This window comes from Heliangelus exortis, chromosome 15 (assembly GCF_036169615.1).
Source record: "Heliangelus exortis chromosome 15, bHelExo1.hap1, whole genome shotgun sequence".
In the NCBI taxonomy this organism is placed as follows: domain Eukaryota; kingdom Metazoa; phylum Chordata; class Aves; order Apodiformes; family Trochilidae; genus Heliangelus; species Heliangelus exortis.
Window position 1 is genome coordinate 16530871 of NC_092436.1, and position 23900 is coordinate 16554770.

General features: G+C 47.9%; 1 long non-coding RNA gene across 2 annotated transcripts in view; it reads right to left on the reverse strand.

Annotated features, from left to right (window-relative positions):
* Positions 1–17371, reverse strand: part of LOC139803050 (uncharacterized) — a 64159-nt gene extending 46788 nt beyond the window's left edge. For both annotated transcript variants that reach the window (XR_011728858.1, XR_011728859.1), the window contains exons 1-2: positions 17331–17371; positions 17051–17231 (exon numbers count right to left, since the gene is read on the reverse strand). This is a non-coding gene — a long non-coding RNA (uncharacterized lncRNA). The remainder of the gene's footprint in view (positions 1–17050; positions 17232–17330) is intronic.
* Between the last annotated feature and the right edge of the window lie 6529 nt (positions 17372–23900).

Consider the following 23900-nt stretch of genomic DNA (forward strand, 5'->3'; position numbering starts at 1 on the left):
TGAGGAAGACCTGGGAGGTTTTTCAGGGCTTGGTAGCCTTCTGTTTAACTTGATTATCAGAGAGAGAAGTTTTCCTTCCACAGAGTGAACCTTTTCCTATTCTCTATTGTTTGGGTTTTGGGTTTTTTTTCAGATAGATTGATGTGGCATCTCATGTGAACCCAAGTAGAGCTGCAGGATCATGGACACACCAGTCCCTAGGAGCAGTAATTCCAACCAAAGCAGGCAACTCTCCCAGACCAGGCAACTCTCCCAGACCTTTATTTTGGGAAAGGGAGATCCTGGATGTCCCTTTTGCCCAGCTAAAAAGGTCAGGGCAGGACACCACTGAGGTTTTATCCCAGCCCATTGGTTTTCTGTGAGAGCAACTCCAGGAGAAGCAATGACAGATTTCCTCCTGAGCAGACCTCAGGGCTGCTTTAAAATGTTATTATTGAAGAGCCCCTTTGTAAAAGCACCAGCAGCTCAGCAATATTGCAGGAATTTAAAAAAAAAGAAAAACCCAAACTGCTCACTGCATCGTCCTTTCAGACAGGCTCTCCACATAAAAGGGGAGAGGCTTGTTAAAAAAGAAATTAAAAGCAGCCACCAAAAGGGCAGAATTTTTCCAGGGGACACAGACGTTCTATTAGATGATGAGAGCAAATCTGTACAATTATCAAAAGAGACTTGAAAAGGGCAAAAAAATTAGCTCTTCTCGTTAAGGAACCAACTAAAGGAGACTGTCAGAGGTAAAACAGGAACCTTCAAAAAGCAGAGTCGTGTCCAAGTGAGGAGAATTTTTTAAAAAAGAGCATGAGATGACAAATTAAGTGTAAAATTATGACAAAAGAAAAAAAACCCTCCCCCTTTTTTTATTTTATTTTGGATGAGCAGCTTTCAGAGGTATGGAAATCTAATAACAGGTCCTTAATCTCCAACCCTTTGGCAGCTGAGGAGCCTCCCAGCTCCTTCCCACCTGGGAAGACACAACAGTTGGCATTGGAAGAGGGTGAGGAGCAAAGTGGGGAATGAAGAGAATCAAAAGGAGCAGAGAGGTTTCACCCCAGAGCCTGAAGGATCCCTGGTATGAACCAAGCATTTAGTGGAGATGTGCAAGGGACTGTCTAAAACAACCATGGAGCAAAGGAGCTGATGGTGGTAAATGCCAGGATACTCAATAGGAGCCCTGGCAGCAACGCAGAGCAAGGGCAAAGAGTGAGGAAAAAGTTAAGAAAAAAAAAAAAGTCAGTTGGTACAAGAATAAATCTGAAACATTGGGAAGAGCTGGTGCAGGTTTTGCAGAAGGAAACTGTGAGCCCCTGGGGCTTCAGAGCTGGAGGAGCATCTGGAAAAACCTTTGGAAAAGTGTCTTCAGCAGAGGCTCTGAAGGAAATCAAACACTGTAGTGTGAAAGAGGAGGTCCTCTTCTGCCTCCTAACTGCTCAAGAGCATGAAGCACAAATTAGGAATAAATCAGCAGATTGTGCAGTGAAATAAAGGTGCCAAGAGAGACACCTTGGGATGTGTGGCGGAGCAGCATCTTCGGGCCAGGAGACAGCCTGGAGAAGGAAAGGAAAACAATCAGGGGGAAGTTGCTGCCAATATTTCAATACTCAGGGCTGATGCTGAAAAGCTGAGGCAGGATCTTGCCTTAGTGCTGAGCAACTGGCCAGGAAAACAAGAGTGAAATTCAGTAGCAAGCTGTGCAAAAGCACGTGCAGGACTGAAACCAATCCATTTGTACATCAACCACTCACAAGCCTTAAAGGAGCAATTACTGCTGAGGAAAGATAACTTAGTCCTGGCATACCCATGTTTCAGGTACTGCTAGGAAAATATCACCTGGGTGACAGCCTAAAAAGTAAATGGAGTGTGGGAAATTTTTTTGAGAGGAAAAGTGTTAAACAAAAGAGAAGAGATCAATTTGTCATTGGGCAGATCAATAATTCACCTGCTACTTAAATGCTCTTTGCAAATCTGTTCCCTCCACTGGAGGAAAAAAAACCCAACAACCCATGACTGACAGAAAAGGCAGAGGTCTCACCAACCTCATAGTGCAGAATTCCTTCCTAGTATCTGACCTAAATCTCCACTCCTTCATCTTAAACCTATTCCCCCCTCATCCCATTCCTCCACGTCCTGTCAAAAGTCCTTTCCCAGCTTTCCTGGAGCTCCAGGGCTGGGGAGGGGGCACCCAAAATGTTCAGATTTCCTCCCTCAGAAAGTCACTCTTCTCAAATCAATCCAAACAATTCAAAGGGCAGAAGAGAGCAGCCCTGGCCATAGAATCACAGAATGGTTTGGGTGGGAGGGGACCTTAAAGCTCATCCAGTTCCAACCCCCCTGCCATGCTCAGGGACCCCTCCCCCAGCCCAGGGGGCTCCAAGCCCCATCCAACCTTCAACACTGCCAGGGATGGGGCAGCCACAGCTTCTGGGGGCACCCTGGGGCTCAGCACCCTCAAATTAAGGAACTTCCTCCTGATATCCAACCTAAATCTCCCCTCTTGAAGTCTGAAGCCATTTCCCCTTCTCCTCTCATTACACCCACGTCAACCCCCCCCCCAGCATGGCAAAGCTGTGGTGCTGGTGTGGCAGAGCAGATGGGGCTGGTGGCAACCTCAGGGTGAGGTTTCTGGGGGGGTTGTTTGGCCCATGAAATGTTAAGAAATGCAGATTTTAATTTTATTCCCTTTTCTCCTGCAGACCCCACAGCGTCTGAACCGTGGGCTGCTGGGTGGGATGCTCTGGGCAGGGAGATGCCAGGTCAACTTCTTCTGCAGGGTAAAATCTATTCAGATTTGTGAATTTATAACCACACTGGATCATAATCTAGGAACTTAAAATGACCAGGCAGAAGCCCTTAATAAAATCCACTGGCCAGTTCTCCCACCCACAGCACTTTTTTTCTAGCTGGCTCCACTGTTTCATTGGAAAACCCAATTTTTTTTTCAGATTCTCTGTGAAATAAATGCCTTTTGTTTTGGTTCTTTCTTGACAGGCATATTTATGATGATCACAAAGAAAAGATCACAACAACTGGCAAAAAAAGAAAAAAAAAGGAAAAAGGAAGCAAGAAGAGTGAGCTGAGCTACAAATAATAAGTAACAAATCAGAAAAGGGAGCAAGATAATGGCTGTGATTAAAAATCAGATGCTATGATATAAAGAACAATGGATGTAAGAAGTAAATGTATCCATTAAATAGAAAAAAATCCATATCCAAATGTGTTATAGACAACAAGAAAGCATTTTAAATTATCTGGAACAAAAGAAATTGTAGCAAGATTGCAATGTGATGGATCCATCCTTTGATAGGTGCAGCAACACTGTCAATAATAATGCAGACAATGCAGAAGAGCCCCAAATCCTGCTCTGTGAAATGAGGAAGATGACACATTTCCAGCATTTGGTGCCCAGCTTCTTCTAGTCCAGCAGCAACTGTGGAGCAGACACCAAACTGTTTACAGTTTTAAGAAAAAAAAAGTTAAGCTGCACTCTTAATTAACTGAAATAATTATGAATTTTTCAAAGCGTTCAATTAATTTTTCAACCACTTTTCCTCTGCCAGATCCATCAACTCGTGTATTAATTTGTGGTCAAAAAAACCCCACTAAATATTTTAAAAGAATGACAGCATCAAGCTGGTGTCAGGGTGGGAGGGAGAAGAATGTGAAGAATGGGGAGATGGGGGCATCATCCACCCCTGGACACCACTTCTTTGGGTGTCTCACTGTCCCACTCTCTTCTGGAGGAAAAAAAAGAGAAAAAAAAAAAGCTTTAAGAAGTTTTAGTTTGTTGGGTGGCAGCAGGTAGAGGGGGATGTGGAAGGTCTGACTTGTGCTTGTGAGGGTTATTGTGGAGGTTCAGGGCTTTGCTCTCAGTTAGGTGGCCACAGGGCAAGCAGAAGAGCAGCCCAATAGCTGCAGGGTCACCGATTTTAGCAGAAATCTGGAAGGGATCCAAGTGACCTGATGTGTGAGCAGGGGAATGATGCAGCCTGGCTCTGCTAAGAAACACAAGCTGTGGAAAGCCAACCCCAGGTGATTTGGGTTCCAAAAGAGCATCTTTAGGGAATAAATCCCTTCCTGGAGCTTGTCCTTCCTTCCAGCACACACTTGGGCCAGGCTGAGGAGGCTTTGCTATAGGAAAGGGAAGCTGAATTGCTGCCAGGACTTTGCTGGAAGAGTTATTTGGGTGGGAAGGAGAATTTTGCTGCTGCTGGGTCATTTCTGCCTAAGCCAGCCCAATCCCACCAGTAACAGCTTCCAAGGTGACTGTGGCAGTCAAGCCAACCAGAGCAGCTCATGTTATTTAAGATTTGTCTCACCTCAGCCCAAAGGGGCAGTGAAGTGGCCTGGAAAGGCTCTTGTGCTACTGCAGAAGGAATTAACCCCCTGTGGGGTCTGCTGGCAGCCCTCCCCTGGAAGCTGTGGCTTTGGCAGGACTTTGCCCAGTGGTGCCCTGGCTCCAAGCACAACCCATGGTGGGAATAGCTGGAGAAACATCAATCATCCCCCAGGGCAAAGCTACCACAGCCTCAGGACACCACAGGGAGTGTTAAGCACAGAGTGTTCCTCCCCTGCTGCTCCCAGGAACCACCTGAGATCCCATAATTTGGGTTATCTGGGGCCAGCAGGCTCTGGGCTATGTTTCCACTGAGATTACAGGGGACCTGAGCCCATGCCCAGCTGCAAGGTCATCCTGGGTGAGTGATGGAAAGCTGGGAGCAGGGATGCAGGTGCTGAAGCCAAAGCTTCTCCTGGGCCAGAACACCTGCCCGAGGTGCAGATGGGATTGGAACAGCCATGCATGGATTTGGAGTGGCCACCAGCACCATCACCAGGTCCCCAGAGTTAAGAAAGGCACTGAAAAATCGAGCAGAGGATGCTCCTCAAAGCAAAATGCATCAATTGGAACAGTTTCCCAAGGTTTCAGCATCCTCAGTGTTAGTGAGAGGGACCAGAAGGAAGACATTCACCATCTTTTGGCAAGTCAGTGTTTCCCAAGGCAGTCTGGACATGTGATGTCACTCATTTTGACACAGTACAAACATTAGAGATTTTTTTTCCCTCTTCTCTGCCATAATGGGTTTCATTTTGCATAGAGTTTGCTGAGTTGAAATATCTTCCCTAGCAGGCAAATACCTCTTCCTTTGCTGAAGCCCAGACAGGGGATATTTTATCCCCTGCACCTTGGGCTGAAGCCCTGAGCCCAAACTGCAGCTGCACCCTCTGCTTCCCCCCAGATGCAGGCAGGGTCCCCAGGGCTGGGGGGGGTCAAAGAATGATGGAATGGGTTGGGTTGGAAGGGACCTTAAAGCCCACCCAGTGCCACCCCTGCCATGGTCAGGGACCCCTCCCCCAGCCCAGGGGGCTCCAAGCCCCATCCAACCTTCAACACTGCCAGGGATGGGGCAGCCACAGCTTCTGGGGGCACCCTGGGCACCCAGGGGCTCACTGGAATGATGGGTTGGTGAGGAGGGATTTGGTGCTCTTGGAGCAAGATTGGCTGGGGACTGGTTTGAGGGCAGCAAATACAACCTGACCACACTGAACACATCAGGTTTTGGGTCCTGCCTGTGATTTCAGTCCTCTGGAATACACAAACCCCCTGCAAGATCTTTCTGTGTCCTTAAGAGTGACAGCAGAGCTTAAAAAAACAAACATAAGAAGATTGATCATAAGCTAAGGACTGGTTTTGCATTTTCTTTTAAGAATTAGGTTGCCAAGCTGTGGCATGCAAATTATTTAAATAATAAAATAATATACCTGATGGGGGGTAACACAGGAGTATTGTCCAAAGCATGACAGGAAGCTTTACATATGAAATCCCCAGCCCAGCCTGCTCAGGAGCATCCCTGCCTGACTGCACCCTACGTGTGAACCTCAGCTCCCAGCCCAGGGATCTCTTTCTCCATCCCCACCTCGGCTCCTTCCCCAGCCCAGGTTATTGTCAGGCACAGTTTTGCATCTCCCCCTTTCTGACTGATGGTTGCTGCTGTCAGCTTGCTCTTATCCCATTTATTATATAGGTTATTTTTATTTGTTTTTATTGCTACTTTCACTTTTCATCTAATCAAGGTGCCTTTTTTTAAGTGCTATTTTGAATCAGCGTGGATTTTTTGGAACACACTTAGGGCATATTTTTAAAGGGTCTTCAACAACTCTGATCTATAAAACTCAAAATTATTCTGATCATTTTGCTCCCAGTTCCTGAATGTTTTCAGCAGGGCCCTTCTCTGGCTACAATATGAGACTCTATTGGTGTCCAGGCACCTGAAGGGGCTCCAGGAAAGCTGGGGAGGGACTTGGGACAAGGGCCTGGAGGGATGGGATGAGGGGGAAGGGTTTCCAGCTGCAAGAGGGGAGATGGAGAGGAGATGGGAGGGGGAAATTCCTTGGGGTGAGGGTGCTGAGCCCCTGGGTGCCCAGGGTGCCCCCAGAAGCTGTGGCTGCCCCATCCCTGGCAGTGTTGAAGGTTGGATGGGGCTTGGAGCCCCCTGGGCTGGGGGAGGTGTCCCTGCCCATGGCAGGGAACTTGGGACTCAATGATCTTCCCTTCCAACCCAAACCAGTCTGGAATTCTATGAAAATCAGGGTACAGTAGGTGACTGTTAATGAGGAGTTGAGTTTAATGATCAGCTCACCCTGATCTACTAGAAAAGGGGCTAAGACTGCAAGATTCTGAAGGGGATGAGTGTTCTGAGTTAGAAAATAATCAGCTTGGAGGACGTTTGATTAGAAGCCACCCCAGCTCCCCCAGGAGCCACAGCAGCACAAAGTGTGAGACCACCCTCTGGGCCCAGTGACACCAGAGCCAGCCCATCTGCCTGGTTCCTTTTTGGGGGCAGGGGGGCAGACAAGGAGGAAAATTTTCCTCCTCCTGAAAAGCTCTCACCAGAATCCCCCATGCACAGGCACAGGCTGAGGAGCAGCCAGTTACCATGTGTTGGCTGTTTGACAGGAGATGCTGGGGGCTGGCTCCTGCCTCCTGGCACTTTCTTAGAGAGCAAATAAATCTTGAATTACCTTGTTTTCCTTGCCAATAAAGCTGCACGTTGGCAGTTGCCTTGGAGCTAATAATCTGACACGGTGCTGTGCATCCCTGGCTGTCTGCAGCCTGGGTGTGCTGGTCCTGGGCTTGGAGGCTGACAGAGCAGCCCTCCACTCTTGTTTTGCCACCATGAGATCGTGTTCCCAGCACATCATCATAAAAAAAAGAAACGTGAAGGGAGGTGATTTATCATCATACCAAAAATAAAAGGCATAATAATGTAAATTATGCACCTCATTAACCCCAACTGTGATTCTAAAGAGGACATAAATTCTGCCAGAAAATTATCTTTAGGTTGAGCCGTGACAATTTTCTCTGAAGGGCTTCCCTGTAGGTGCTGGAAGATCCATGTTCCTTGTCCTGTGCCATGCTGCTGTGTTTTCAAGAAATATAAAGGGGGACATGTGGGGAAACTGATGTTGAATGCCTCCTCCTCTCCAATTTCTCCCTTTCTGCTCCCTTTTTACTGCCTTCAAGGAGGAAAGAACCAGTTTAAACTATTTCCTGAGGTCTCTGTCATCAAAGGCAAGTGGGCTGCAGCCTGAGTGGGATTTCCCAGCCCCCTCCCATCACCCAGAATCCTAAAGCTGGTTTAAAGCAACTGAAAACCTTCCCTGCGTAGAATTTTTTTTCCCTTGCAAAAATTAGACTTCATGAAAATAAATAATTCCCAGAGGAAATTTCAATTTGATTACAAATATTGACTTGGTTGGGGGAAGCTTTTTTTTAAAAAAAGAAAAAAAAAAAGAAGAAAAATCCATTTGGAATCAACATTTCCAAATTAAACATGTATATTCACTCTGCTATAGCACATAACTTGGAAAAATACAAATTTTGTTTCCAGCAGTTGGGGATTTTAAGAGTTTCTTCCACCCCTATCTTTCTGCAAGAGATGAACAAAAGAGATGCCTTAAAATTGGGCAAAGCATGGAAAAGATTTGTTTTAATTTCAAAGGATTTAAAAAAAAAAGAGTGATATGAAATGCTGTAAATGATTTTCATGCTTCTAAAAACCCCATAAGAATGCATAAATGTGGATTAAAGCTGGAGCCCCAGGAGATGCCTGAGCTGCAGAAGCACCAGGCAGGGCAGATGCTGTGGGTGCTGTTCTCCTGGGGTCATTCAGGTGGCCAGGAGGGATTTTTCCAAGCCAGGAGATGTGGGAGAAGAGCAGACAGGGGGGAAGAACTTGGGGATCCAGTAGCTCAGTGGTGACACCAAGCCAGGCATGGACTCCCCATGATTTCTGGGTTGAACCCATCAGCACCAAGAGGCATTCAGCCCAGGGATGTTTCTTTGGGTCACTTTTGGGTCACTGTGGACTTGACATGACACCAAAGTTGTATTTCAGACACCCCTCTGCCCTGCTGGGGTTTGGCCCTGCAGGACAAAGCAAAACCCAACTGCTCAGGACACCTATTTCTGGTTTTAGAAACAGGTTCTCTGCTTCTCTGCTGAGAGTGATCCTTCTGCTCTGGGAAACACCGAAGCTGAGCTGAAACACTTGGGAAACCTCAGGAGTTTTGGGACATGGGGTGCTCAGGTGGGAGCCCATCCTGGTTTTGCCACTCCATGGAGTCAAAAAAGGAAAGAAACTGATTTTGCTGCATCCAAATGTAAGAACTTTGTTAGGGGAGAGGGGCAAATAGTTCTTTCCAGGAGAAGCCCCTGGTGAGCTCTGTGTCCTGCTTGGTTTTGGAAGGGAAGGGGTGGGTAGGAAGAAGGAGGAAACTCCTTCTGATGTAGGCAAGGTGTCCATGCACTGACCTCAGTCCTGCAAGAGGTATTGAGGGGCATCAGCCTTCTGCCAAAAGAACACAAACCCATTTATTTTAAAGACAGAAAAATCACCACCACAAGAGACCCTGCCTGGAACTGGGGGCTCTCCTGAAGACTGAATCAGGGGGTAGGGAAGTTAAGATCTCTTAACCCCAAAGTGAGGGACCAGCTCAGGTCCCTGCTGAAGATGAGCTAGCAGAGATGCTGCTTGCTGGAGGCATCCAGGTATCAGCCAGAAATTACTCCAGATGCTGGAGGTGCTTTTGAGGAGCTTTTTATTCCTAGAGGGAGTTCAGAGCCCACTGGTAACAAACACAGAAGGCCCTGGGACTGAATTGCCTCTGATTCCTCAGGACTTTTTCTCTTATAATTCTGTTTCAGTTGTGCTGCAGACACATTCAGGGGGCCAGGTGTTGCCAGGGAGGACAATCTCTCCTCAGGGTCATTAATCATTTGGAAACCAACCTTTGGATCAGGTGCATTATTCATCAGCACTCCTGAACTAACAGGCCAGAGCAGTTTCAGCCACTGGGTTTTGGTTGGTTGCTGTTTTGGGATGTGTCCATGTGGGATGCTCATCCCACCTCACCCAGACCACAGCCCCACAGCAGCTTTTCTTCCCTACCTGTGTGGTTTCCTTCCTCGAAGCCTGACTGACCTTAAAACTATCTCAAAGACTCCTCAAACAGGAGCTTGACATTTCCAAAGTGCAGTGCCAGAAAATAACTTCCTCTAAAAATATGTGGAACTTATTTACCAGCATGAGGCGAGGGTGAGAAGAATTCAAATGAAGACATTACACACAGCTCGTGCTGCTCCACTGGGGCTTTTCACTCAGGCCATGTGGCAGCACCACTTCTTCCTCCAGCAAAGTTTCTCCTGTGTTATGGAGTCAGAGAGGGGGCTTTTCCCTCATGTCCAGACCTGGGACAAGGAGGAATAGGGAGAAGGGGAGAGGAAGCCCCCGTGTCCCCCATCCCTGGCTGCAGGGAGAGCACAGGACAAGGCTCCAAGGCTTGGGGGGGACCCAAGGAGGTGGCTGAACATCTCACAGCCACCAGATATGGAAAGCAGGAAAAGACAAGGCTGATTTCTTGAGAAAACACCTCATGGATCATTCTTTGCCAGAACACATAAATGAAGAAGGAAGAAAAAAACGTAAAGGAGGGAAGACTGAACACTGCACAAATTGGTGAGCTCAGCACTAAGGATCTTTAGATCTCCACAGGGAAAAGCCTCCTGCACCCCATATCTTCCCAAGTGAGAGCAGATCCTGCCCAAAAGGGCTCTTCACCCTCTTCCCCACCCAAAACTGCAGTGTAGTCATGGGGGAGTCTCCTGAACGTGAGAGGCCTTCATGTTTCTTTAATTATTGTTTCAGCCACACAAATCCACACGGAATTAAAATTCATGATGGTTCTAGGGTATGAGTGCAAACAATTTGTTCGGTAAACTTGGCTCTAATTGGCATTCTGAACATTTCCTGTTAATCAAGCCCCTTGGGCTCAGTTTACCAGTGTAGTTCTGCCTGTGAACGTCAGTGCTCACAGGGTGCACGTGTGTCTGCTGATTTCAAGGGTCTTTATACGACATTAACTCCTACACCTTGTCCTCACATTAATTTGCAAGTAATTCTGGAGCAACCTTCTGTGGCCCTGCCTTTTATCTCCCTGCTTCATTACTCCAGGCAAGCGAGCGAGGGGAAGAGCAGCTGTGAAACCCCAAACAAAAACCACACTGGGAAATGTCTAGGAGCTGGAATGGAGGCCACCTGAAATCCCTTCCTGCAGGAGCCACCTTTCCAGGAGCACTTGGCTCCATGTGGGCACGGGAGGAAGCAGAAGATGTTGAGGCCAACGTGGTAAATGTCAGGGGTGCAAACAGTGCTGCTGCTGCTCAGAGGCTTCAGCTAACTGGAGATGGGTGACCCTGGTGTCCTCTTGAGATGAGGATGTTGAGCATCACCCAAAGGGTCAAGGCATGAGCAGAGCTTGGTTTTCATCCCATCCCCATGTGCATGGAGAACAGCAGAAATGACTCCAGGATCTGGAGGAGGTGAGGGTGGGTCTTGCTGCAAATCCCTGCTTCCCAGCCAACGTGGACCAACTGGTCAGTTGGTCTGGATGCTCTTTGGATGCTAAGCAACAATCCTGGATGTTTAGCAGCACTCTGCCCAGTTGTTCCCACCTGGGACCACTGCCAGGAGGATTTCAGGAGCTTCCAGTGATCCTCCCCCCTTTCAGCTTCACAGCCTTATCAGGTTAGTCCTTAACTTGCATCCCAAGAGAAGAGGAGAAGCAATGTCTAACCTGAGTGTCTCTTCCCACCAGCACAGCAAGAGGGAAGAATAGAAATAACAACATAAAGAGCATCTGCCAGAGATGAGGGAAGGGGGTGGAGAAGCTCTCTCGGATGGAAATGTGCAGCAAAGGAAACGTATGAGAACTGGCAGCTCCCAGAAGAGACCAAAGATGGTGCACAACAGCAAACTGCTCCCCTGTGGAACCAGATAAGAAGCATAATTAGATGGCATTACGGCGGCAGCAAGCAGGGGCTGGAAGCTGGGAAGAAATGCCTCAGAAAGTCGGAACAAGAACGTGCCTGGGGGGAAAAGAGAGGAATAACACAGCTTCCCAGTGTGAGCCAGGAAAAGTCTGCATGCACGAGGCTTTGGGGGGAACCAGCAAGAGCCTGCAAAAAAATCAGATGTAAAACAGCAAAGGGTGTATGTGTCTGGGGAAGGAGAAGGGACTGAGCATTCAAAGCAGGAGTTTGCCCCATCTCTGTTGTTGGTGTCTTTATAAAAAAGGTTAATTGTGAGTGGAACTTCACAGGACAGGCTTTGAAGGGGGCTGTGGAGAAGGTCAGAGCGAGGAAAAAAGTTTAAAGCCATTCAGATGTGTCAAACGGATTCAAAAGGAGAGGATCTGATGAAATGTGTCCAAGAAGGGTGGTTATCTCTTGGTGGTTATCTTGGTTATCTCTGGGTGGTTATCTTCCAAACTGATGGAGACATAGAGGACCCTGGAGATGAAACCACCTCTCTTTAAAGTGGATCCTTCATGGAATTTTTTGAATTTTTTAACAAAATCATCTTAATATCAGTTCCCTGAAAGAGGGTGGAAGAAAGCCTTAAAGGAGCAACTTGTGAAGTGTAAAATATGAATCAAATCAAAGAACATGGGTTTGTCAAGATCATGTCAACCCAACCTGATTTCCTTCTTTGCTAAGGCAACAGGTGGACTGGATGCTGGGGAAGCAGAAAACATGAGTGAGGCCTTTTGCATTTCCCAACAGGACAGGCTCAACCAAGCTGAGAAAACACCCTCTAAAAAAGAAATCAGAGCTCCACTTCTCTGATTTGGCAGCCCACAGCTTTGCCCAAGGAAAACTGAGACTAAACCTTTGCTGTGCTGATTTTCCAGCACCTTGCCTTGGTTTGCCCTTCATATCCCCATGACATCTGCATCCCCTCCCACCTCTGGAAGCAGAAACATTTTGATGCAGCAGATCTGAGCATCCCGTACCAACCCTGGCATCGAGCTGAGAAGTGGTTCTGATGGAGCTTCAGTCATCCCACCCTGTCTGGAAATCTGTTCAAGCAACCTGGGAAGCTCCTAAGCCCTCTGGACAGACAGAGGGACTGATGGATGGGGACCCCAACAAGCCCCAGTCGAGGGACTTTCTGAGCCTGTAGGAACGGCTGCTGGAGGAAGGCAGCACCAGAAGCTTTTGATACAGTTTCAAACAATGTGTAATTATCAGGTAGCTGAAAATTAGCCCATCTGTGCCTCAGGAAGAGACAATGAGAAGTTATGTGTTACTAATGGCTTGAAAAGCGCTGGCAACACAAAAGAGGAAACGTTCAGGAAACTTTCCTTTTCAGGTAATGTAATTACACGGCCTAATCCCCAAATCTCCTGACTTTTTGGTGGGTTTTGATAAAGCTTAAGGAGATCTTCATCCTCCTTTCTTTTCCTCCCATCTCCTGATTGCAGCAGCAGAGCCTTTGGCATTTTGAGCAGTGGCAGCTGTCTTGCTGGGCCAGCTCAAAGCAGCAGCTGTGGGGAACATCAGCCACATCACAACAGCTAAAAACATGGCTCAGGTTTTCCTAAAGCAGCTTGTAAATACCCACCCTGCTTCTGCCACAGCCTCAAGAGCTGACTGCAAACCACCCCAGCCTGTAATAATACTATTTTAGACCAAAAATTCTCCACTGGCAGAGTTGGCCAGCCAGAGTCTGGGTCTCTGATCCAGGTCAACTCACACCCAGGCAGCACTGGGGTTGGATTTAGGACCCTTTTGCTTTCTCTGCCCCTGCTGATCCAGCATGTGAAAAAAAACCAAACATCCCTGTGCTTTCTTTAAGTGCCTTGAGGATCCAGTGATAAGGTCTTTGGGGGTTGGTGAAGCAAAACTGGAATAGCATAAAACTCCTGCAAACAGTCCAGGCAGAGTAAATAGCTCATGATTTTTTCATTCATACTTTTGTCTGCGGAATAACTGGGAGCAAATTGCTTTTTCCTTTCCCTGCTGCAAATTATTCAGAATTTTTTTTTTTTTCCATGCTGATTTTTGCTATTCTGCCTTTTGAGAGCATTTACCCTCCCAGCCGGGCCTGCCTGGCTCTGAATGGCAAGCAAATGTTGTCTTCACCTTCAGTGAACTTTGAAGCGATTGATTTTTCCCAGCAGAAAAGAGGAGCCGAGAAGTGACAGCTCCTGGGTTTGCCAGACAATGGATTTTGCCACCTTCCCACTGCCCACGCAGGAAGGTACAGACACCCCAGAAGAAATCTGACAGATGTTCCTTCAACTCATCCCAGTCCATCCCCCAGCCCTGCTCCCTCTCACCCCCGGGGTCCCCAGGCCACCAGCTTCTCCCCAGCCACCGGGCTGATGCTTCAAACGACTCAGGGCAGGGAGGAGGGCTCCAAGGGAAATGATTTTTGCTCGCTTTTGTCTGGTAATCTGAGGTCAAGAAAACAAAACTGCTTCCTCTCCCCTCTCGCCGAGGCTGCGGTGAGAAATGCAGCCAAGCTCCAGCACGGAGAAGAAAGGCAGAGCTGGCACAAACACAGGAGCTTCTTAAATGAGTTTGCCATTAGCCGGAAGGGCTGCAAATTGAAGCGAAGATAAGCCCCTTAGCATTTCCCTTCTTTAATCCAAGCCTCATAAAAGCAGAGACGTGTTCCTATTCAGTGGGCTTTATACAGAGGCAGGTATTTCATTTACCCAAAAAACCCCTGGATCGGATAAATTATTAATGTTATTTAGAAAGGCAATTCTGCCATTCAGCAACTTCTTTCGGATCCCTCTGCTTAATCTGGCTGCTTAGCATAAGATACACTCCAGTTAAAAGGCAAAATCACATTCCCTTACAAGGCCTGCAAAAGAACGGAGCACCGAGGTGCCTGGGAAAGGCTTGTAGTTGAAATTCTGCTTTAAAGACTAATACATTTATCAGTGGCAAACATAAACCCCAACTTCCACTCGCTTGTAACCTCCCTGCGTGCTGGATGGGGCTGACAAAGCCGCTGCGTGAGAGCAGTGGGGATGCAAAACCTCCTGCCAGGAGGGTTGGAAGCTACCTGGAGCTGCAAGGTCAGACAGCAGCTGACCCTGTCCTCTCCTGTAACATGTCCCAGAACGTGTCCTCCTCTTGGGACACCCACAGCCATGATTTCTGCAGGCTCAGCCCTCCGTGGATACATCACCCACGAGATACATCCAAACATCTCGTGGAGCAGAGGTGTGGGCATGGAGTGGGGATGCTCAGTGTCCCAGACCAGGTCCCCAGAGACCCCGAGAGAGCTGCCAGCATGGTGGCACTGTGTACCTCGACCTCAGCAAAACCAGCATGGCAGACAACCAAGAGGAGCAAGGGAACAACCAGGAGAGCCTGGGAGCCCCTGTGCGTGGCCAACATCACCATTCCATGCTTCAACTTCCTTGATGGCAGCAGCAAGTTCACAGCAGACCTCTGAAACATTTCAATTGCTTCAGAGTTCACTGAAGGTGAAGACAACATCTGCTTGCCATTGAGAGCCAAGTGCACCAGTGGGACAGGAGGGAGCAGCTGCCATGGTGGTGACAGGTAAAGCAGCACCCAGCCCCTCAGCAGAGTGGCAATGGGTATTTTGGGGGCTAAAGGAGGAAGAGGAGAGCCAGCACCTCCTAAAAACCAGATGTGTTCAAGCCTCTAGGAGGGGAGCACGGGCTCCTTGCTCCCACATGAGGGCTCCAGGTGGAAGGAGCTGCCATGTGTCCCTCCCTGCAGCCCACACACCCTCTGGAGTGACCACAGCAGAGCATCAGCCACCTTCAGCCTCCCAGTCTGAGGGCAACACACGTGTTGCATGGCAGGGCATGGCAGTGCAGGGAATCCCAGGGGAGCTCTGGAAGATTCCTCATGAAAGGTTTTTCTCCACACAACACGCCTGTTCTCTGAAATCCCTTTTTTTCAGCATTTTCCTCTCCAAAGGCAGCACAACAAATTGTTTAATTGAGCAGCCAGCACTGGCTGAGGGTTTGTTCCAGCAGGATTTTGAACCAAGGCAAAGGATTTTTGCTTGCTAAACTCCCTCCACCTTTTCATAGCAGGGTGAACATCACCAGACTGCATTTTTCATAGCCCATTTTTCAAAGCCCCCAGGGAAGGAGCACTCAGGAGGTTCAGGATCCATCTTTTCCCCTGGGCTGGGTGCTGGGGACAAGTGGTGGCTGGTGGGTGGCAGCAGGGTTTGCCTTTGATCAGGCAGGAGCAGGGAGGGCTCCTGCAGCTGCACTTGAAGCTGGAGATGTCTGAGCAACGGGCACCACAGAGCAGCACCCTTTCATGTCAAAATGACTAATAATAAGATTTTAAGTTTGTTCAGGGAGCTGGGATGAAATATTTAAGCGTAGCATCATAAAGCAGCATTTTACTCTCATGAAAATGCTGAAATGCCACTTGCAAATCGGAAATGTTTTAAATTTTGCTTTGAAATCACAGCATCTTTATGCAACTGTTTTGTGGCTTGGGTTTTTTTCCTTTTTTTTTTTTTTCTTTTTTTCTTTCCAGGAAGAAACAAATGAGGAGGGAGGAGGGGAGGGGGGGAAAGGCTGAGATATTGGCCATTTCCTCACAAATGAGATGTCTGCTTTTCAGCCTGCCCTGGTGAGTCTGGTTGGAGCCAACGTTCCCATTTGGAAGAGGCAGAATCAGCCTTGAGAGCAGCCTACGTTCTGCATCCAGCATTCAAATTACATTATCTTTGTTTCTCACACTGATGAGGAGACATTTAGGTTGGAGAACTCCATTGGGCATTAGAACTGCTCTGAAGGGTTTGCATGATTTGAAGTAAATGTCATAAAAGAAACAGCAAGTTCTTGAATAAAAGCAGAGCTGTCCTACTTTTTTTTTTTTTTTTTAATTATTGGGGCAGTTTTCACTTTCTTTAGGTACTGTTTATTTATTTGTAGTTCTTAATTTCCCTATGTATATCTATCATTTTGTAAAAGACAAGAAGCAAGCTTGCTTCAGTCCCTCCTCAAGAGATGGGAAGTTGCTCATCTAACTGCTTGCTGATTCCAAGCAGTACAGGGATCTGGGCAGGGAGCCCAGAGCCACCCCAACCTTTTTGGTGCCTGGTTCTGGGTGATATTTGGGCCGTACTGAAATTCAGTCCCTTTAAGTAAATTAATTTTGAGAAGTGAATGAAACTATTTTCAATGGGAAGAGCAGTACTGGCCAAATTTGGCATTCGAGGTTCAAACTGCTATTAAGAAAGAGTTATTCTGCAACAGTGACCAAAATACACCAAGAAAAGCACCACATCCCCTAAGATGATGCCTGACTTTAAAAAAATAAAAAAGACATTCCACTTTGTATACAGTTTGTTCATAGGGTGTTTGTTGTTTTTTGTTTGTTTGGGGTTTTTTTACTATGAAAGTCAAAGAACTGCAAGGATAAAATGTTGGCAAGCAGCATTAAAAAAAAATGCTTAAAAATAACATATGAAAGTGTCAGAAGACATGTTTATCATTTATCCCAAACACTAAGGATCCAAAATAGCTGCTTATGGTTGAAAAGAGGAATAAGCATCAGAAAAATCCATCAGAGCTAGAGGCAGGTCTGAACTGAGCATGGACAGCAGTGTGGCTCTGTCAGTTAAATGCACAATGAGCATGTCAGGCTAGTACAAGGTTTTAAGGCACAAAACCCAGCTTCCTCAGCATGGGTAGGACTGACCTGGGAATTTCCTGGTCCTCAAGCTGCTGGAGAAGCCACGATGATCCTAGGGGTTCCTCTTCAGCTCCAGCTGTCCTACACATAACCAGTATTTAGGAAGCCAGCAGATCTCAGTCTGCAAATGCTGCTCTTGTAAATCCTCCCTGAGAGGTGATGAGGTCTCTCACGGGTTGTAGATGCACTGTGGAAGAAGATAAAATCAGTGTAGCAGTGCTTGGAAACCTACACACACCTGGTGGAATGTTAGCCCATGGTTTTGGCCTGTGCCTTCCTCACTCACCTGCTTCTTGCTGTTAGGAAGAGGGAGGCAGAACTCCAGAATTCCAGAACTCCAGAGCTCCAGAACCTGCCATCCTCCTGCAGGTGATAAGAGGAAATTGCACTGGTGGCTCCAGCCCTGCTTCAGCTCCTGACTTGCCTGCTGGGAAGCTGCCAGAGAGAGAGGGAAGTGTAGGCATCAAATGAATAGCAGAAGAGATTGCAGGTAATTATGTTTCTTAAGCTGTTAACAGGATTGGCCATTTGATAAATGAGAGGATTTGGGAATGTTTTGTCATTGACAGCCATTGTGAGAGCTGAGTGGAAACAGGAGAGGTTCTCTTCCCTCCTGTGAACAAGAAGGAAATTCTCCTGGGATGCTTACACACCCTGAAATTCATCTGAAACTTGGATGCCAGTGCAGGGAGGTGAAAAGGCAGACACAGGACTCTTTCTGTTGAAAAAAAAATGAACCAGGTCTGCTAAACATTCTATTAATTTGGTTTTGGTGCCCACCTGGTGTCCCCAGAGCTCCTGTTCTTTCATGATGCCCCCCCAGTCCCCGTGGATGTTTTTTGGTGCCAACGGAGGCCCTCAAATCCTTCTGTCTGCTTTTCAGAGCTCTGAATCCCTCTGGTTTGCCCAACCTCTTTGTTTTGCAGTTCCCTAGCTAGTTGGAGAGCCAAAAGGGAAACCAGCACTGCTCTGTTTGTCCTTCTGCTCCAACAGTACCCCTCAGGCTGGTTTTGGGTATCCCTGGAACCTCTCTTGGTTTTTTCTCTAGTGCCCTCAGGGTGCCCCAGAGCTTTCCATTTGCTTTTTGGTGCCCCCAGGAGCTCTCCATGTGCTCTGTAGGCCTCAGGACTGTCAGTCCCATGAGGGAGCAGGGAGGCAGGACCCACAGTCTCACAGCATGGGGATGGGACACAGGGATACATCTTTGGAAGCCACTGGCCACTGAGTTGGTCTGAAGCAGAAGGATAAGGTTAGAGGAGAACAAGGACTCACCTCAGGGATGGAGCATGTGGCTGCTCTGGTGTGAAGGGTTTTGTTCTGCACCCAGGGGAAATGGTCTTGGCAAAGTGAATGGCAGAGTTCAGAATCCCCTCAGGTGCCAGTGCTGGGGGGGCTCTGGGCACCTCCCGTGGATGTGGCCCTCTCTGCTGTGGCCCCCTGGAAGCCAACATCACAAATCTGTTCCCCTGCAGAGCCCAGCCCTGGAGGTCAGAGAAAGTGGTAAGCAAAGAGCAAATAAAACTTCCTGAACCTGATCCCTTAAGCTGCTTTTCAGGCTGCCTCCCCCAGTTGTCTGCAGGATCAGAGCCCAAGGCAGCCCCTGTTTGTGTACAGGAGCAAAGGAGGAGGGGAAGGGTCCCCCAGATCTCCATCTCAGCTTTCTACTTCTTTGCTTTACCTGGTTTTTAGCAGCCAAATCCAGGTTATTTGTATTGTTTTGGTCTCCCTGTAGTTATCAGCAGTTGCTGGGAAGAAGCTGATGCCCTTCAAACCCCATTTTCTCAGCAAAGGCTGGGCAATGGGCAGAGGAGACACACTCCTTGCTTCAGTGCTGAGAACAACCTGGAGCAAGGGCTGGGTGCCCAAGAGAGGCAGGACGAGGGCAATAAAGCTCTTTTCTTTCTAGCACATCCTACACTGGGCAAATGATAACAGAATTCCATCCAGACAGCCTGGCCATGCACACAGCCCCACTTTGTCCCCAGAGACAGGATGAGCAGCCCCTCTCCAGTGCCCCTACCTGGGGAAGAAGCTTCTGGCCAGAATTCCCAGCAGGATGAGGAGGTAGGAAAAGCAGCAGCTGCCTCTTAGGGACATTTAGCTAGTAGGAGACACAAATAAGTTCCTGCAGTTTTATATCTGAGCTCTTCCCAAAAGCAAAGTGGTGACTCAGCCTGAACAGCCCCACTGGGGAGGCAGAAGAGCCATGGTTGGACCTCAGCTGCATTAGCTGGGAGCAGCATCCCACAGGGACACATCCCTGGGGGGTTCTGCCCTGGTGCTGGCTCCCCTAGCAGTGTCCTGCCCCTGAGTCATCCTGCAATTAGCCTGTTTCTCTACCAACTGCAAACATCCCCCAAAACTGCACTGGGATTTCCTCTGGGAAAAGAGTTGGTCTGTTAATACATCTGCTCCAGCATCCAGGGCTTTTTAGAACAGTGATCACTGTAGAAATTGGGTTATGTGGAGGCAGAAACCCTGAGCAACATTTTTTTTTTTTAAATCCTCACATGTTTTTAGCCTTTGGGCTGCAGACTGAGGTCCTGCAGCCACTGTCACCCTCTGCCTTGTCCCCTCTGGTGGGGCCTGTCCCCCACCTACCTCTGCACTTAAGCCTCATCTCATTACCCAGTAAAGTAAACATTTTTTTTTTCTTTTGAGACTCCTCTTAAAGGCTTCCTTATAAAGGAAATATTTTTTAGAGACTTTTCTTAAAAGGTAACAAGATGAGGCTTAAGTGCTGAGGTGGGCAGGGCCCAGCTGAAGAAGCTGATGCTGCCAGACTTTGCTCCCCAGCTTATGAGCACAGTCCAGGCACCAAAGAGCCAGCTGGGTTTTGTGCCCTCAGCCCCTGCAGTGATCACTGTTCAACTGCCAACTAAACTGGAGTGCCCTTGTCTTTTTTAAAACTTTATTTCTAAGAGGAAAACTAACCCAGCATGCTTGATTCCTGCTCAGCACAGCTCCCCAGTGAGGGATGCAGGGGTATGGCAAATGCAGGCCCCTTTCCTCCCATGCCAGCCCCTCACAGAGTAAATGAAAGAAAAACCCAGTTCCTACCCCTTTGAAGGGGTCTCCAGAAAACAGGGTCACTTACTCTTCTTGAAGTCTAAAATGGTGGCCCCAAGCAGCTGGTGGAGGGCAGGCAAGAGGTGAAACAGCACTTATTCTTAGCAATGTGCACCTAGGAAAAGAAAACAGAAATAGCAGGGAGAGCAACTCCAGCTGCTTTTCCTCTACAGAAAGAGGACTCAGACCCCAGGCAGGGGCAGATGTGCCCACTGGGTTGGTGCCCCCCTTGCTCCAGCATCCCCCCACCACAGGGCTACACTTCTCCAGAGCAAGGGAAGGCAAAAGCTGTCCCAGAGCTCATCCCAAAGCTCATCCCAAAGCACAGGGCAGGCACAGGGACACAACTGCCACCCGGAGTGGGCTGTGGTTGAGGCACAGAGATGTTTGGTTTTGCCAGCACACTAGGAAAGGAAGATGGTTTGCCAGTCAGCTCCTGGGGCAGATGGATGAGAAAGAATTTTCACAGGGTTGACCCACGGTGAGCTTTTGCCATTTAAAAAAAAACAGAAAACAAAAAACAACAAACCCTTGCACAGCCACAGGAGCCTGGAGGATTAGAAAAAGCTTTTATCTGCAATGAAGAGCATCTGACCAGGTAAGGCTGAGCCAGCTGCTACCTTTAGTCCCAGCCAGCTCTATGAGACAAGTCCACAGACAACCCCAGCACCACCAAGATGATCTTAGTCCAGAACCTAAGACCCTCTCCAAGCAGCCCCAGCTCAGATGCTGACCCCCTGGAGGCAGCTCCCCTGCAGCCCCTCACCCCTGTGAGGGTGGCACCAGGTCCCCTGGGTGTTCCTCTCAATGGCAAACAAACTCTTTGGCTCAGATCTGACTGTGCTCCTGCTGATTTGACTCCCACCAGCCTTTCCCATAAGAAGGGAAAACCACCCCTCACCTGCAGCTCTTCCAGCAGCTCCAGAGCTTTGGCAGCACTCAGCCAGCCTGGCTCTTCCCCACCAGCTTGGCCACAACCACTGCAACCATCTCAGCTCTGGGATGTGGCTCCAAGCTTCTGCTGCCATCCTTTGCCTCCCCTCAACCACAGCACCACCAGCTCCATCCTGCTGGATAAATCATCTGCTCACTTTCTACCCTCTTATGGTAAAATGGATGCAGCATTTAAAAAAGAGCCAAAATTCAAAAAAGAATAATCAAGCCTCTTTTCCTCTGATCCACATCTACCAGCATCTCAGCCAATCAAACTGGTGGGGGCAACCTCCAGTCTCCTTTAATTATTCCTGTGGTTCTGATTGAATATGTGAGTTCCCTTGCTTGGGAAGTGGTTAGTTCAGGATTTGTGGTGTGTCTTTCCGTAGAAAGCCCTGTAAGTAACCTTAAAAATCTATTCATGAATTACTTTTTTTAAGCTGCTGTCCAGGTCAAGCTCCTTGTAGCTATCAGAGCCAGGCATTAAGATTAAGGAAGGGCAGTTTCTGAATGCCCACAAAGAGCAAAGGGATAAATGTAAAGTGTTTCTTAAATTTCAAGTGACTTTTGATGCCCCCCGAAGCCTTCCATGTGGGTTTTTGTACTAACCAGAGCTCTCTGCTTGGCTTTCAGTGCCCCTCACCCTTCTGAGTGAATCACAGTTTTGAAAAACAGTGTATTTTGAATTTTTCTGCCCCATGGAAAATGCCATATTCACACAGGGGGAGGTTCTGTAGGTACCCAGACCAACGTCTGGAGCATTTCAGCTCCCCTGACTATATCCCAACAGCCTCCCAGAGAGATGCTCACAGGCACAGCACAGACCAACCTAGTTAAAATGTACAACTCTTTCCTCCCTGCTCCCTAACTCTTGCATATTCTCACTCCTCCACCATAATAGGATGTGCTACAGCTGCAAGAAGTGTCCTAAGGTTCCACTGCTTCCTCACCACCACAACCCCTGCATGACAGCTGAACCAGAAAGCAATAAAAAAAGCAGGTTTTACATGCACAGGAAGAAGGAGCTTCAGCAAAAAAGTGCTGGGAGAAGCAGCAAAGCCTCCCAGCTGGAGGGAAGCTCAGCAGGGGCAGCATCTCTCTTTCAAACTTTAGCCAGGACTGGAAAGGACAGGATGGGCCATGTCTTAGGTATCCCAAGCCTTGACAGAATAACTGAGACTTTCTAGTTAATCTACTGGAAAGCATTTTGAAACAACTTGAAAGGAGGACCATGAATATGCAGCAAATATAGTTGGGAACCTGCTGTCTATTGAAATGGCTCATTAATACTGCACAGACAAAGCAAATGACTGATGCTTGCTGCAGAGTTAGCAGTGAACATATCTGTGCTCGGATTATCGAAGCAGTGCAGAGTGTTTCACCCCATCTGGTTTGCCTGAAGAGGCTGTTGCAGATAATGGTTCTCATGTTGTTTCCATGGAATTTCAATATTCCCCAGAAGATACTCACTGGAGCACTCCACAGCAACCTTGTGGCACTTGGTGCCGCGTGAGCTACCAGAATGCTGGGGACTTACAATTAAAAGCAGATTACAGAAAAATAATAATGAAGTTCAAATTAAAAAAGAAAAAAAAAAAAAAGAAAAAAAAAAAAAGAGCATGACACGTTTTCCCTGGAATCAGGTTAGTAAAACTAACTTTTAACAGAATTCTTTTTTAATGGAAAGTGTCTCTCAGAAAATAATTTCACGTGCATGGATAAAATTAATCAAACTCACTGGGAGAAAAGTAGAGCAAGATTAAGCATCCACAGAATATGCCTGGGCACCAGAGATCTCTTGAAAGAACTGGGACTCATGCTCCATCTGCTAATAATGAAAATGAAGAGAGAGAGTGGGCTGAGGACAAGAGAAAGGTTCACTCAGGAGAAGCCTTTCAGATTGGAAGTGCTGTAACTGTAGTTATGAGAAAAGAAAGCCACTGGGCTTTAAGGTACAAAGAACACAAAACCCATCCTAATCAGGCAAATCACGGGGCCACAGACTTTCTCTGCTCACATCTTGTGACCTGTAGTGGGTGCTATGGAATAACCTTACAGCACAGGGTAAGTCCATGTTCTTTTCCTGGGTAATTTTCTGGGTTGGGAATTAATTGACTGTGGTCACCAAAACTGAGTCCAAAGCAAACACACTTGAAAGGAGGGAGAGGATAGAGCAGGGCTTTGGGTGTCCATGTATGAGCAGCTGGAGGTGTGGATCTCTACATGCATGCATTCTGCATGTTTTCCTGCCCATCTGCTCCTCCCAGGCACAGCCCAGGGGTGTGAGGAACAAGAGAGCAGCTCTGATAAAAGAAATGAGGATCTCTGACACACGGTGCTGAAGCCTGGGGAGCACAAACAGCTTTTGAAAGAGAGGTCAGATCTGCCACCTGCACTCCAGTGACTGTGGCAGAACCTGTGAGCCCTCTTTTACTGCTGGCCTTACCTCCAGCCCTGCTGAAGGGGTCTCAGGATGCCTCTCCAGAGGGAGGGAGGGCAGGCAGCCCTTCCTTGACAGAGTTCTTCCCCAGATCCTGCTGCTGAAGAGACAGCATTTGGGTCTCCTCATCCCTTCTGGGGCTTGGTACCTAGAAATAAAGAGGTTACTGCTACAAAAGATGACAACATCATCCTGTTAAAGCCTTTAAGCAGGCTGAGTCTGAATGCACATGCTGTGCTGGTGGTTTCATGGATTTGCTGCCAGCCCTGCACAGGAGGCACTGCGTGGTGCTGGGCTCTGTTCCACATCCTTAACAGCCAACACAACCAGCACAGATCTGCCCACCTCCCTCCTGTGGACTTCTCCTGGCCCCACCTGTCTCTGCCCAGCTATTTTTTTGCTTCTTTTCCTACC